The sequence below is a fragment of the Arachis ipaensis genome, chromosome B4, assembly GCF_059453495.1.
Source record: "Arachis ipaensis isolate K30076 ecotype BB chromosome B4, ASM5945349v1, whole genome shotgun sequence".
NCBI lineage: Eukaryota > Viridiplantae > Streptophyta > Magnoliopsida > Fabales > Fabaceae > Arachis > Arachis ipaensis.
In genome coordinates this window covers 71,504,752-71,518,201 of record NC_142439.1, presented here as the reverse complement: position 1 = coordinate 71,518,201, position 13,450 = coordinate 71,504,752, and the positions used below count along the sequence as shown (strand labels likewise).

The window sequence follows — 13,450 nt, the reverse complement described above, 5'->3', positions numbered from 1 at the left end:
TGTTAAATATGTTGGCTCTTGAAAGAATGATGACAAGGAGACATGTTATTTGATAATCTGAAAAATCATAAAAATGATTCTTGAAGCAAGAAAAAGCAGTGAATACAAAGCTTGCAAAAAAAATGGCAAAAAAAAAATAGAAAAGAAAAAGAAAAAGCAAGCAGAAAAACCCAAAAGCTCTTAAAACCAAGAGGCAAGAGCAAAAAGCCAATAGCCCTTAAAACCAAAAGGCAACGGTAATAAAAAGGATCCCAAGGCTTTGAGCATCAGTGGATAAGAGGGCCTAAAGGAATAAAATCCTGGCCTAAGCGGCTAAACCAAGCTGTCCCTAACCATGTGCTTGTGGCGTGAAGGTGTCAAGTGAAAACTTGAGACTGAGCGGTTAAAGTCAAGGTCCAAAGCAAAAGAAGAGTGTGCTTAAGAACCCTGGACACCTCTAATTGGGGACTTTAGCAAAGCTGAGTCACAATCTGAAAAGGTTCACCCAATTATGTGTCTGTGGCATTTATGTATCCGGTGGTAATACTGGAAAACAAAGTGCTTAGGGCCACGGCCAAGACTCATAAAGTAGCTGTGTTCAAGAATCAACATACTGAACTAGGAGAATCAATAACACTATCTGAACTCTGAGTTCCTATAGATGCCAATCATTATGAACCTCAATGGATAAAGTGAGATGCCAAAACTATTCAAGAGGCAAAAAGCTACAAGTCCCGCTAATCTGATTGGAGCTATGTTTCATTGATAGTTTGGAATTTATAGTATATTCTCTTCTTTTTATCCTATTTGATTTTCAGTTGCTTGGGGACAAGCAACAATTTAAGTTTGGTGTTGTGATGAGCGGATAATTTATACGCTTTTTGGCATTGTTTTTAGTATATTTTTAGTAGAATCTAGTTACTTTTAGGGATGTTTTCATTAATTTTTATGTTAAATTCACATTTCTGGACTTTACTATGAGTTTGTGTGTTTTTCTGTGATTTCAGGTATTTTCTGGCTGAAATTGAGGGACTTGAGCAAAAATCAGATTCAGAGGTAGAAGAAGGACTGCTGATGCTGTTGGAAAGTAGACATCCAAGGCTTTCCAGCAATATATAATAGTCGATACTTTGGCCGAGTTTAGACGACGCAAAAGGGCGTTGAACGCCAGTTCTACGCTGTAGTCTGGAGTTAAACGCCAGAAACACGTCACAAGCCAGAGTTGAACGCCAGAAACACGCTACAAACTGGCGTTCAACTCCAAGAATGACCTCTCCACGTGTAAACTTCAAGCTCAGCCCAAGCACACACCAAGTGGGCCCCGGAAGTGGATTTATGCATCAATTACTTACTTCTATAAACCCTAGTAACTAGTTTTGTATAAATAGGACTTTTTACTATTGTATTTGACATCTTCGGATCATCTTATGATTTTTAGTTCATCTTTGGATCATATTGATCACGTTTGGGGGATGGCCATTCGGCCATGCCTGAACCTTCATCACTTATGTATTTTCAACGGTAGAGTTTCTGCACTCCATAGATTAAGGTGTGGAGCTCTGCTGTTCCTCATGATTTAATGCAGAGTACTACTGTTTCTTATTCAATTCAACTTATTCCGCTTCTAAGATATCTATTCGCACCCAAGAACATGATGAATGTGATGATTATGTGACGCTCATCATCATTCTCACTCATAAACGTGTGCCTGACAAACACTTCCGTTCTATATGCAAACAAGCTAGAATGAATATCTCTTAGATATCTAATACAGGGGACCGAGTCCGAGATATTAGAATCTTCGTGGTATAAGTTAGAACCCATGGATGGCCATTCCTGAGATCCGAAAAGTCTAAACCTTGTCTGTGGTATTCCGAGTAGGATCTGGGAAGGGTTAGCTGTGACGAACTTCAAACTCGCGAGTGCTGGGCGTAGTGACAGACGCAAAAGGAGGGTGAATCCTATTCCAGTATGGTCGAGAACCTCCAGATGATTAGCCATGCCGTGACAGAGCATTTGGACCTTTTTCACAGAGAGGATGGGATGTAGCCATTGACAACGGTGATGCCCTTACATAAAGCTTGCCATGGAAAGGAGTAAGACTGATTGGATGAAGACAGCGGGAAAGCAGAGGTTCAGAGGAACGAAAGCATCTCTATACGCTTATCTGAAATTCTCACCAATGATATACATAAGTATCTTTATCTTTATTTTCTATTTATTTATTATTATTTTTGAAAACTCCGTAACCATTTGATATCCGCCTGACTGAGATTTACAAGGTGACCATAGCTTGCTTCATACCAACAATCTCCGTGGGATCGACCTTTACTCACGTAAGGTTTTATTACTTGGATGACCCAGTGCACTTGCTGGTTAGTTGTGCGAAGTTGTGAAGTTATGTTTGGAACATGGTATTGTGTACCAGTTTGTTGGCGCCATTTCCAGGCAGAGAACGAACAACAAATTTTACAACCTCAGAGTAACAATTTCGCATTATCAACAGCTTTAAACGATGTCCATTAACTTTGATAAGTTCAGAGCTTAAAGGATGGCTTAGGTGATAAACTTCGTATGGTTCGGCCTTCACTACTCTGTATGGACCTTCCCATCTTGATCTCAACTTGCCTGGCATGAGCCTTAGTAGAGACTTGTAAAAGAGGACTAAGTCCCCAGGTTGGAACTCTTTTCTCTTGATGTGCTGATCATGTACAGCCTTCATCTTCTCCTTGTATAGTCTTGAGTTCTCATAAGCTTCTAGGCGAAGGCTTTCCAATTCTTGCAGTTGCAATTTCCTTTCAGCTCCTTCTTTTTCAATTCCCATGTTGCACTCTTTTATTGCCCAAAAGGCTTTGTGCTCTACTTCAACAGGGAGATGACAAGCTTTTCCATAAACTAAGCAGAAAGGACTCATCCCAATGGGTGTTTTGTATGATGTTCTGTATGCCCAGAGTGCATCTTGTAGCTTGGTGCTCCAATCTCTTATATGAGGTTTGACTATCTTCTGCAAGATACACTTTATCTCTCTGTTTAACACCTCGGCTTGCCCATTAGTCTGAGGATGGTAGGTTGTTGCAACCTTATGAATTATCCCATGCTTCTTCATTAATCCTGTTAGTCTCCTGTTACAAAAATGGGTGCCTTGATCGCTCACGACAGTGTTAGCATCATCACAGAGCGACAAATAATGTGGTTTCTCACAAAGGAAACAACAGTGTTAGCATCATCAGTGCAGGTAGAAATTGCTTCCACCCATTTGGAAACGTAATCCACAGCTAACAATATATAAAAATAATCATTAAAATTTGGAAATGGACCCATGAAGTCAATGCCCCAAACATAAAAAATTTCACAGAAAAGCATAATTTGTTGAGGCATCTCATCCTTCTTGGATATATTACCAAATTTTTGGCATGGGAAACAAGATCTACAAAATTCAGCAGCGTCTCTAAAAAGTGTAGGCCACCAGAATCCACAGTCTAAGATTTTTCTAGCTGTTCTTTGACGGCCAAAATGTCCTCCACTCTCATATGAGTGACAAGCCTCTAAGATGGACTGGAATTCTGATTGAGGCACACACCGTCTAATTACCTGGTCAGTGCCACATCTCCATAAATATGGGTCATCCCATATATAATATTTAGACTCGCTTTTTAGCTTGTCTCTTTGATGCTTAGAAAAGTTTGGAGAAACAGTGCGGCTAACTAGATAATTAGCTACAGGTGCATACCAAGGGACTACCTCAGATACCGCTTGCAGGTTATCAAATGGGAAATTATCAGCTATAGGAGTGGGGTCATTTGTAATGTGCTCAAGGCGACTCAAGTGGTCTGCCACTAAATTCTGGTTACCATCCTTAATTTCTAAATCAAATTCTTGTAATAGCAGTATCCAACGTATGAGTCTTGGTTTGGATTCCTTTTTAGCTAATAGATACTTTAGAGCTGCGTGGTCTGAGTACACTACTACCTTCGTACCAAGTAAATAGGCTCGGAATTTATCCAGAGCAAAAACAATAGCAAGAAGCTCTTTCTCAGTAGTATTGTAATTGGACTGAGCGGCATCTAAAGTTTTAGACGCATAAGCAATAACAAAGGGGTCCTTACCTTCACGTTGAGCCAGTGCTGCTCTTACTGCATGGTTGGAGGCATCGCACATTATTTCAAATGGCTGGCTCCAGTTTGGTCCTCTCACAATTGGAGCTTGAGTCAGGGCGGTCTTCAGCTTATCAAACGCTTGTTTGCAATCCTTACTGAACTCGAACTCAATATCCTTCTGCAGTAGTCTGGATAAGGGAAGTGCTACCTTACTGAAGTCCTTAATGAATCTCCTGTAAAAACCTGCATGGCCAAGGAACGAACGGACTTCCCTCACAGAGGAGGGGTAAGGTAAACTAGAAATAACATTCACCTTTGCTGGATCTACAGAAATGCCAGTATTAGACACAACATGTCCTAGTACAATACCTTGATTTATCATAAAGTGACATTTTTCAAAATTTAATACAAGGTTTGTACTGGCACATCTATCTAATACTCTAGATAATCCATCTAAGCAAAGGCTAAAGGAATCGCCGTACACACTAAAATCATCCATAAAAACTTCCATACAGTCGTCAATAAGATCAGAGAAAAGACTCATCATGCACCTTTGGAAGGTAGCTGGTGCATTGCACAAGCCAAAGGGCATTCTCTTGTAAGCATAAGTCCCAAAAGGACATGTAAAAATGGTCTTTTCCTGATCCTCAGGAGCTATATGAATCTGGAAATAACCTGTGTAACCATCTAAAAAACAATAATGTGATTTACTTGACAGGCGATCTAGCATTTGATCAATGAATGGAAGAGGATAGTGATCCTTACGAGTGGCCTGGTTGAGGCGTTTGTAGTCAATACAGACCCTCCAGGTGTTCTGAACTCTGGTTGCCATGAGATCTCCAAGTTCATTCTTTACTGTAGTGACTCCAGACTTCTTGGGCACCACTTGTACTGGGCTTACCCATTCACTGTCTGAAATGGGGTAGATGATATCTGCCTCCAGTAGTCTGGTCACTTCCTTCTTGATAACCTCTAAGATAGTGGGGTTCAGTCTTCTCTGGGGTTGACGGACAGGTCTTGCTCCCTCTTTTAAAAATATTCTATGCTCACAGACTTGAGGGTTGATGCCTACTATGTCTGCCAAACTCCAACCAATTGCCTTCTTGTGCCTCCTCAGCACACTAAGTAACTGCTCTTCCTGTTGAGAAGTAAGTTCCCTTGGAATGATAACTGGAAACTTCTACTTGTTCTCAAGGTAAGCATATTTGAGGTGTGGAGGAAGGGGTTTTAATTTTAACTTCTGATCATGGTCAGGCTCTGGGTTGTCTGGAGTTGGTAACAATAGTAAAGCATTGTCATTGTCCTCTGAGAATGTCCCCACACTTGGACCTTGTCCTATGTACTTCTCTTCAAATTCCTCCTGGTGGACCTCAGCCACCGTTTCATCTATGATGTCACACTGGAGGATAGAATGATCCTCCGGAGGATGCTTCATAACTCCATTCAGATTGAAGATTACTACTCGGCCATCCATTTCAAAAGAGTATGTTCCTGAAAAAGCATCTAATTTGAACTTCGAGGTCTTCAGGAATGGTCTTCCGAGTAGGATTGATGATGGCTTCTCTGTGTCATTTTGGGGCATCTCCAGGATATAAAAATCAATGGGAAATGTGAGCCCCTTAATGCCCACTAATACATCTTCAGCAACTCCAGCCACTGTAATAATGCTTTTATCTACTAACACAAAATGAGCTGCCGACCTTTTTAAGGGAGGGAGCCTCAAAATATCATATATAGACAAAGGCATTATACTCACACATGCTCCTAAATCACACATGCAGTCAGAAAATACCACACCACCAATAGTACAATTAACCATACATGGACCTAGGTCACTACACATTTCAGGTAAACCTCCCATTAAATTAGATATGGAACTACCTAAAGGAATAGTTTCTAATTCATTAATTTTGTCTTTATGTATACATAAATATTTTAGAAACTTTGCATATTTAGGTACCTGTTGAATAACATCAAAAAGAGGAACAGTTACCTCAACCTTTTTGAATATTTCTACCATTTTGGGGTCAGGTTCCAGCTGCTTCCTGGGCTTCCTTGCATGTTGTGGAAATGGAATGGGAGTGGTGTCTTCTGCAGTGTCTATGCCCTGTGGTGCTTCCTCCTGTGGTTGAACTTCTTCTTTTTCATCTATGTCCTGTATGTCCTCTTCCTCTTCAACATCTTCTATTTCCACTACCTCTTCAGCTGAGGCGTGTTCTGGTAGGCTTGGCTCCTCCTGATTCCTCTCCTGCAGTGTGGTTTCGGACCTTAGGGTGATGGCATTAATGCCACCCTTTGGATTGGGTAATGGTTGAGAGAGGATTCCACTAGAGCTCAAAGGCAGGTTATTGGAGTTATTCATTGATCCAATCTGTGAGATAAGAGCTTGCAAAGTAGAGTTCAGACCATTTAGTGTAGCATAAAGGTTATTTTCCATGGTCTGTTGTCTCCGATCAATAGATTTTAGTAAGTCGTCATTAGAAGATGACGAAGGATAAGTAATTTGAGAGGTCTGCTGTTAGGTATTTTGTGGTCCTTGGGATTGCCTTAGGTGAGGTGCTCTGTAAGGCTGGTTCTGGTTCTGCTGCCTGTTGTTGTTGTTATTCCACCTCTGATTTCCCTGATTGTCTCTACCTCCTCTGTTGTTGTTGTCCCTCCAATTCTGGTTAAAATTGTCCTGCCATCCATGGTTGTAATTGCCACCTTGATTGTACCCTTGGTTGGGGCGGTCATAGAAGTTATGAGTGGCTGCCATGGTGTTGTCTTCCTGATGGAGCTGCGGACATTCATCAGTATAATGGCTATAATCAGCACAGATTTTGCAAACTCTCTATGGGACTAACTGTTGGCTTTGCTGTGGTAGAGAAGGTTGAGCTTGCTGAACTTGTTGTTGATTCAATTGCATCTGCTTCAGCAAGTTGGTCATTTCACAGATACTATGAGTTAGAGCAGCAGTCTCTCTGCTAGAGGATACTTCTGCAATGGCTTTTGAACGGCCTTGTTTCTGCCTATGATTCCGAGTAGATTCAGCTAAGTCGCTGATCAATTGCCATGCCTCATCAGTGGTCTTGTACTTTTTCATAGACCCATTGCTAGCACTTTCCAATGTGGTTTTATCTTGAGGCCTCATGCCCTGTGTGACGTAACCGAGCAACACTATCTTGTTAATCATATGGTGGGGGCATGCTTCCAGAAGATTATTGAAGCGCTCCCAGTATTCATAGAGAGTCTCGGATTCATCCTGAACAATTATGGAAATATCTTTCCTCAGTTTATCGGTAACTTCAGCTGGAAAGAATTTTTCCAAGAATTCTCTTCTAAGGGTATCCCAGTTGGATACAGTTGCTGCGGGTTGAGTGTAGTACCACTTTCTTGTCTTTCCCTCAAGAGAAAATGGGAAAGCTTTCAGCAGAATTGATGTTTCATCTGCACCATCACGCCTGACAGTAGAACAGGCTGCTTGGAAATATCTCAGGTGCTTGATAGGCTCTTGAGCAAATAAGCCATGAAACTTGGGCATCAAATTGAGTAGTGCAGTCTTTATTTCAAAGTCTGTAGCCACCGCTGGGTGATGCGCTTGAAACGGTTGCATTGTAAAATCAGGGGCTCCAGCCTCCTGGATAGTAACTCTCCTAGGTTCTGCCATGTCACCTACACGTAAATCAACCGAATCAGTAGAACGGGGGCTGGTTTCTTCCTCAAATGACGTTTCAGATCTGCCCTCAGAGAGGACTAACCGACGACGAGCTTGCCTTATTCGTGAAATAGTTCTTTCAATCTCAGGATCGAATACTGGAAAGCTTGGATCAGGAAGTGAACGCGTCATCTAGCGAAAGAAACAAGCAGCTCATAATAGCAAGATAAAATAAAATGCAAATAAATAAATTCCAATTAATAAATTCAGCACTCTATTGCAACTCCCCAGCAACGGCGCCAAAAATTGACGTGGCGGAAATTGGCGAGTCAAGAATTGTTATAAGATATGCGTTGCAAGTATAGTTCTTAACCAACCAGAATTCCGCTTATCAATTTAAAAGGGTTGTAACAAAAATTAAAATTAAAATACTGGGAGTATGAATCCCAGGTCATCTCCCAACGAGTTGCAGAAAGGTGTGCTATTTTATTAATCAGATGTTTTCAAAAAGGGTTTAAGTTGAATAAACAGGAAATTAAATTGAAGAAATTAAGTAATTTAAATAAAAGCCTTGACTGTGAGTAGATTAGTTGGAAGCCCTATTCTTGTTGAAGTACTCTCAAGATTAATTTATAATTGAAGGTTGTTCTGTTTAGTTATCCCTTACTAGGTAAGGGAAAGTCAAACAAGTTGGAATGCTGTTTCTATTCACAAGTTCCAATCCGCTCAATTGAAAAAGATTAGTGTCAGTGACTAGGGAGAATTCCAACAATAAACCCAATTACAATTTTTCTTTTAAGCATCCCAACTCAAGGGTTCCTTTCAATCAACTCCCCATCAAGTTAGGGAACTACTCGCTCATTGTGAATGTAGAACTCATAACATAGGAAAGGGAATTAAAGAAAGACATGATAAATAAAACTCAAAGGAATCAATTAAAAATAAAAGTAATTCTTGTATTAATAAATTCTAAAATAATCCAATAGTAAAATTGAGTAAATTAAAGGACATGGAAGAGTAGAGCCAAGTAAAGAAAACGAACTAGAATGACGAAGTCTTGATGAGGTTATAACTCTTCTCAATATCCCAATGCAAAAAGTAATAGAAATAAAAATCCTAAGAACTATGAATGTGTAGAGAGAAAACCTAGAGGAGGAGTAAAACTAGATCTAAAAACTAAAACTTGTGTGGAATGAATGTTGTTGTTGGTTTTTGCATGTTCTCTAGCTCTAGTCTACTTTTCTGGGCCGAAAACTGGGTCAAAACAGGGCCCAAAATCGCCCCCAGTGAATTTTGCAGATTATGCAGATCGCGCACGTCACGCGATTGCGTCATTCATGCAGACGCGTCATTCGGCGTTTTGTCCTGCCACGTGAGCGTGTCGTCCACGCCTCCATGTCACTTGTGCTATTCCAATCCGCGCGGTTGCGTGAGCCATGCGGCCGCGTTACTTCTCACTGGTCATCTCCTCAATTTCTTGTGTTGCTTCCAATTTTGCAAGCTTTCTTTCCAATCTCCAACTCATTCATGCCCTATAAAGCCTGAAACACTTAACACACAGATCACGGCATCGAATGGAATATAAGAGAATTAAAATACATAATTAAAAGTCTCTAGGAAGCAAGTTTTCAATCATGTAATAATTTTAGGAAGGAAGTATAAATGCATGCTAATCATATGAATAAGTGGGTAAAGATCATGATAAAACCACACAATTAAGCACATTATAAACCATAAAATAGTGGTTTATCAGACGCCCAGGGTATGGCATGCCACGCCCTTGCTGCATGCTTAATCAAGCTCTCTGGGAAGTTGAACTAGCGTGGCACGCCCAGGGTCTGGCATGCCACGCCCCTTTGTGATCAAGTAATTCCTCTGTTTGGTGTGCCGTGTCACGAACTCAAGTGGCATGCCCCAATGGTTCTTTGCTCTCTGAATGACACTGGCATGCCATGCCTGGGATTCAAGTGGCACGCCTAAGTGAGAAATAGTGGATTACGTGCCACGCCTTCGACACCAAGTGGCACACCCCATGTATTTGGCCTACTTCATTCTCTCTGGAAACTTATACCAGCATCCCACGCCTAGAGGCTGGCGTGCCACACCCATAATCTTGCCTTGGTTCCAGTAGCTGGCGTGCCATGCCTTCGACATCAAGTGGCACGCCCAGCCCTTGCTTTGGCCTCTTTGTGCATTGGCGTGCCACGCCTGGTTGCTCAAGTGGCACGCCAAAGTGAGATTGAGAGCTTTGCGTGCCACGCCTTCGAACTTAAGTGGCATACCCAGTCTTCAATTACCTTCAGCCCCTTCTCTGGATTTTTGTACCAGCGTGCCACACCATGCTGTTCAAGTGGCACGCCCATACATTTGTGGACTCTTCAAGCTTGGCGTGCCACGCCTGGATCCTCAAGGGCACGCCCAAGTGACTTTTTGAAGTTGGCGTGCCACGCCTTCGATACCAAGTGGCACGCCATAGTGAAGGTTCCTCCTGGAGTGATGAGTTGGCATGCCACGCCCCTTGGCTCAAGTGGCACGCCCACAGTAGATGATGGTTTAGGCGTGCCACGCCCCTTTAGTGTCCTCCATTGTTGCTCTCTGGAACTTTGTACTAGCGTGCCACGCCCAGTCCCTGGTGTGCCATACCCTTATGAATGCTTGAGAATTCTCCTCTAGAATTTAGTACTGGCGTGCCACGCCCAGCTCCTGGCGTGCCACGTCAGTGCATTTTTGTGGCGTTTGTTCCAAGTGGCACGCCAGTTTCACACGCCCAGCTTCTTTGTTGCTTTCTTCCCATTTTTGATGTCTTTTTCACTTGAAATTCAACACAACTCATCTCAAAGTAGTGTACCATAATACTCATCAAATAACTCATGAATTGTACTGATCAAATGAGATTTATGCTCTTTTATGGTCCTTTTTATGCAAGAAAGAAGGGTAAATGATGCAAGCCTATGAGTCTCCATGGTTTTCTTGGTAATTGGCCTCTAAACAGGAATGGGGAAGTCATTCTCCACCTTTACCCATGCTGATTCACACAGGTGGTAAATCAGATGTGTAAAAGCAAGCCTAGCCTTCTTAAAAGGATTGGAGGCAATGTTGTATATCTGTTCTGGAATAACTTCCTCGACCTCTACCACTTCTCCCTTCATGATACAGTAAATCATGAGAGCCCAGTCCATAGTACATTCAGACTGGTTGCTAGTTGGCATGATAGACCTTCGGATGAAGTCTAACCACCCCCTAGCTAAAGGAAAGAGATCAGTTCTCTTTAATGGGTTCGGCTTCCCCTCTGCACCTATACTCCAATGAGAACCAGGAATGCATATTTCTTCAATGACTTGGTGTAGTTCCTGGTCTCTATGCATCTTTTCACTATAACAGGCAGACATATGATTTGGACTCGGAAGATGGAGATCCCGACGGACGTTTCTTGGACTGAAATCAATGATTTTTCCTCTTACATAGCTCTGATAATTCTTTTTATTGACCCCCTCAACGTACTTGTACGTGACCCAAAGATTTTCATAAACTTCTTGGACCATCAATTGTCCAAACTCCGTGTGCAAGTTGCACAGAAAATGCCACCCTCTTCTCTCAATTTAAAATTGAATTTCCGGATAATCATCCGGTTGCAGTGTAAATCTAACATCTGGAGTCACAGCCTTATTGTAGGTTTGATCATAAAAGTGTTCCTCATGGAGCTTGGATCGGAACCTGTGTGTATCATTAGAACTAATGGCTGGCTCTTTACCTTTCCTCTTCTTTAAGGATGCAATAGTTTTGGGTGCCGTTACAGAAAACAAACAAGAAAAGCGACAACACTAAACTTAAAGCTTTTGCTCGTCCCCGTGCAAATTAGAAGAATACAAAGGGGAAGACAGAGAAGAAAGGAAGAAGGTAAACCAAAAACAATGAAATAAAAATCAAATTTAAAAATTTCTTTTCTGTTTTGTTTTTTTTTTTTGAACTAAGTAAAGGCAGAAAAGGAAAAAGAAAAGAAGATGAAAGGGGGGGCATGGTTGAATATAGAAAGGTGGTTGGGGTTTAGGATGAGGGGTTTAGTGTTGTTGTGGTGGTTGAGAAGGGAATGGGTTAGAGGGAAGAATTAGGATTAGTGGTGTGTGTAGAGAAGGGGGTGATGTGTGTTGAGGTGTTGCTTGAAGTGGGATAGAGGAGGTCTTTTTTAAAGGAGTTGGGGTGGGGTTTCATTGAGGGTTGGTCATGGTTATGTATTGGGATGGGAATGGGTGTCACGAATTGGAGTTGGGGGAAGGGCTTATGTCACGGACATGTATAGGGAATGGAAGGAAATAAGGTAATGGCAAGGGGTTAGGGATAAGGGGCACGGGTTGAGGTTCTTGAAGGAAGGGGACAAGGGATTCGGACAAGGAATTTATTGGGAGGAAGGCTGGGTTCACGGGGTTGAGGGCTATGGTTGTGCAAGGCTTGGAAAAAGGGGAAAGTTGAATCAGGAGGGGGGGTATCTTGGAATTGATTGGGAGAGATTTAGTGCAAGGTTTATATGATCCAGTTAGGAAATAGTGGGTGGTAGTGGTATGGCGCCTAACTTCATGTTGGGAATAGTCTTGGCGCCTAACTTCATGTGCTTCTCTCCCTCAGCACCTAACATAGGATGTAGTGGCGCCAAACTTGGATTCCCTGGTGCCTAACTTCATGCTGAGGGATACACCTGGCGCCTAACTTTGGGAACCTGGCGCCTAACTTCAAGCCCCCCGAATGTGATACAACTCCAACGCTTGGTGTGGCACCTAACTTGAGATGATGGAGTTACGCGCGGACCAGATAGTGAGCAATTCCGCTTTGCACACTTCATGTGGCGCCTAACTTGATGGAGCCAAGTTAGGTGCCACCCCTCCCGAGAGTAACACCAACTTGTACGTAGCATTGGCGCCTATCTTCAAGGGGTGAAGTTAGGTGCCACCCCTCCAGTAAGCATCTTAAAAATTAGCTTGAATGTGGTGCCTAACTTGAGGGTTTGAAGTTAGGTGCCACCCAATTCAAGCATAGCTTTTCCAGGGTGTCCGAAACTCTGTCTTCATGCACTTGTTTCTGTTCTAATTACTATGCATGATCCAAACACACGTAAAACAAAGAAAAAACAATAGAAACTCAAATAAAACCAAATAAATAACAAAATCAAAGTAAAAGAAATTGATGACCGAAATTCACTCACTATATAATGAATCCGTTCCTTGGCAAGCGCACCAAAGTATCGTCAAGTAATAACCCACTATGAGTGGGGTCGAATCCCATAGAGATTGGTAGATTGAACAACTTTAATCAATGGGTGAATTAGTCAAGCTAAGCAATAGAGATTGTTGAGTGCAGAATTCTAAATTAGCAGAAATGTAAATGACTTAAAGGTACAGAAAAGTAATAAAGTGCAGAAAAGTAAATAACAAGAATGTAAAGTGTTGGAACATAAATGATTGAATTGTAAATGGGGAATGGGTAATAGCAGAAATTAAAGAAATCTATAAAGAATGGGTAAGATAAGAATATGGAAAATTCATTGGGATTAGGAGATGTTGCTCTCTTTGGATTAGATCTAGATCATCTTATCTTCAATCATACAACTCATTGACCTCTGGGCAATCATGATTGATTGAACCCCAATTCCTTGGTGATTCAATCTCTCAAATTTTGATAATCAGCTAATTCCTTGGTCTAATCTCTCATGAAAAGAGATATGCTTGGTCCCTGATTATACCATACATCC

General features: G+C 41.7%; 1 non-coding gene across 1 annotated transcript; it reads left to right on the top strand.

Moving 5' to 3' along the window:
* Window positions 1–7,242: 7,242 nt before the first annotated feature.
* Window positions 7,243–7,350, top strand: LOC148567872 (small nucleolar RNA R71). The gene has a single exon (XR_015882368.1). It is a non-coding gene; the product is annotated as a small nucleolar RNA R71 (small nucleolar RNA).
* The last annotated feature ends 6,100 nt before the right edge of the window (window positions 7,351–13,450 follow it).